Source organism: Ananas comosus, linkage group 25, assembly GCF_001540865.1.
Source record: "Ananas comosus cultivar F153 linkage group 25, ASM154086v1, whole genome shotgun sequence".
Lineage (NCBI taxonomy): Eukaryota > Viridiplantae > Streptophyta > Magnoliopsida > Poales > Bromeliaceae > Ananas > Ananas comosus.
The window spans coordinates 1,973,783-1,977,011 of NC_033645.1; positions in this window are offsets into that span (position 1 = coordinate 1,973,783).

Genomic DNA, 3,229 nt, shown 5'->3' on the forward strand with positions numbered 1-3,229 from the left:
TTTGTAGGTTTTTTTTTTGAATGTTGATTCTGGACAGTTATCGATTTTCAGTAGCCATATTGGTTAGTTCAATTCATACGTTTTCCTACCCAAAAAATAAAACACACTTGAATTTTTTTTCTATTATTTATCCGCGGCATCGCGCGGGTTACTGTACTAGTAAATATTATCATCCTAAGTTTGTAAAAATTATTAAAAAGTGCCTTTTTTCCATATTAGATTATCATAATAATATTGATACGAATTCCTCATCTTGATATGTTATTGTAGAGCTAACTTCAGTAACATAATTTTAACAAGAAAAATGCAAAATGTACATCATATATATATATATATATATATTATATTATATATATATAATATGTAAATCTTACACAAGTCTAAATGTTCACAAAATTTTATTAAACTTTGATTATTTTTTTTATAAGATTAGTAAATTAAACCTATCCTCAAGAAGAATATACACTTTAAGATTTGTACGGATAATATAAGTATACCGGTAATATTGCTCTTTGAACAAAAGTTAATAAAAAAATACGGAAATTGTGTAGGTAGGGGTAGTTGAAAAGGGTCGTAGCAACATGAGACTTTACCTAACACTGCTACTGATGTTGCTTGGTGAGCAAGGAGTACATGCATAATAAGCCCACATTAAACTGTCCTTTTGTGCTGTAACTTTTTATTAAAAAAGACTCCCAAGTCCCAACATCTATCTATGCCAATATATGAAAGCTTAAGTTTTAATTGTGATATGGAAATCTCTTCTTATTCTGGGCTAAGTGGGACCCATTTTCAACCAAAATCATACACACACACACACACACATATATATATATATATATAGAGTCCGACTGCTATGCTATCGATAGCACCAAGTAGTTGGTACTATCAAATTTTCTGCCGTTAAATTAACCCCTTTAATTATTTTTACCCGTTAGATTAACCCCTTTAGTGCTATCAAGTAGTTGCTGCTATTAATAATCCAGCATAGTTCTCTCTCTCTCTCTCTCTCTATATATATATATATAGAGTTTTGCTAGAATACTATAGGTAGTAAACGGCTTGGTTAACTACCGATTTGTTTTCGATGATAGAGCTTCCAAATAGATGATCGGCACCGTTAAACATGATCTAAACTATTTAAACTATCTGAAAATTAAATTTTACACATTTTCGATATTGTTCTCTTGTCCATCAAGTGAACAGAAAAATGAATGGCTGGAAATGAATATCGTTCAAAAAATGATGATACAATTTTTATAATTGAGATCTAGAGCTTATTTTAAATAGTTTAAAGAATTTTTTAACAAAAATTTAGTTGATTTGAACTCTTCTATACCGTTAAACGAGCAAACGCACAATATCGTCCATTAAAATTATAGATTTTGTGACCCTTTGATCATTCAGTTAGTGATGTCAAAAAATCATGAAATTTGATTTCTAGATAATTTAAATAGTCTAAATCATGTTCAACGGTACCGATCGTCGATTTGGAAGCTCTATCATAAAAAATAAATCGGTAGTAAACCGAGCAGTTTACTATCGATAGTAATCCAGTCAAACTCTATATATATAAGGGCGCAAATAATAATTTCTAATTTTGAACTGCATCTATAACATTACACTCTTTTCCAACGGTATAGAAGAAATTAACTTCTCTTTTTTTTTTTATGTTTTCTTTTTTACAAATAAGCCTTTCCTTAGAGTTAGAGTTCACCCAAGTATTGATCTGGAACAGTAATGCCTTGTGCATTTCAAGCTCAGAATTCTCAGGAAAGAAAATAAAAATCATCTAAGTTCTTTTGGTAATATGTTAATTTACTTTGGAAAAAACAATGTTTACGGTATAACAAAAAAACGCATATTTTGACCTTCAAAAGAAGAAGCTGTAGATTGAAACTATTGTTGATGTATCTAGAATTAAATGTATTAATAATTGTTTCTCCAAACAATACGATTTAGTAACACTTTATCAAACAATATTGTACTCTACAATTAAGTGCCGTTAGATAATGTGCTATTTGCTATCCAACGTTTAAATACTATTATTAAAAGAGACCCCACATTTATATATAAAATCTACCTTTTCTTCTCCGGCCAAGGATTTTGGTGTTTATTAACATAAGTCGTATCTATCGTGTCGTATCGTGCTAATAAGATATCAGTATAATACAGCCTNTTTGAGAGATAGATAGCACGTTATCCGCTTCGTTTATTACATTTAGAAATAAACTTAGCTAGAAATGTAAATTAACTAGGATTCGAACTTGGGTTTCGAATACCAACCACCAAGCCTTTTGCCAATTGCTCTAGGGATGGTTGGTGTATATGCGCATATTTCACTCAGAAGATGTTTCAATCTCAATCACATGGTTCGAAAGCAAAGATTCTTTAATGGCCACTCTAAACAGTAATAAACACTGCCATGGTTATGTATTTTGGAATGTAACACAAAATATTATCTAGCTTGATAATAAATTTTCGATCCGTAAACAAACTTATATATATATAGTCATGGTTCTCTATTAATAACTCTAATGATAGTATTCCTCCAAATCGACAATCGGTACCATTGAAAATGATCTATACTACTTGAAGTATCTAGAAATCAAATTTCATACTTTTTCGAAATTGTTCTCTTGTTCATCAAGTGGGCGTAAATTAAAATGAACGACTGAAAATGAATATTCTCTAAAAAATGATGATAGGAATTTTGTAATCGAGATCGAGAGTATAGATCTTGTTTTAAATAGTTTAAAGAATTTTCTAACAAAAATTTAATTAATTTGGATAGCTTTACACCGTTAAACGAAAAAACGTCTCATATCGACCATTAAAATTACAAATTTTGAAACGCTTTGATCATTAGGTCAATGATGTCGAAATGATTTGAAATTTGATTTCTAAATATTTCAAGTGATATAGATCATGTTCAACGGTGCCGATCGCCGATTTGAAGGCTCCATCATCGAAAACAAATGGATGGCAATGGAGCCCGTTTGCTATCGATAGCATTACAGTTCAACTATATATTTAAAGAATTATGCTACTATACTATCTATAGTACCGGAGCTTTGGTACTATAGTTTTATTTTCGATCTTAGGGTGTTCAAATTAATGATCCACACCGGTAAATATGATCTAGGGTATATGAAGTTCTTAGGAATAAAATTTAAGTTTTTTTCGATATCGTTTACTTAGTAAATAAATTATATCAAAATGGACCCTC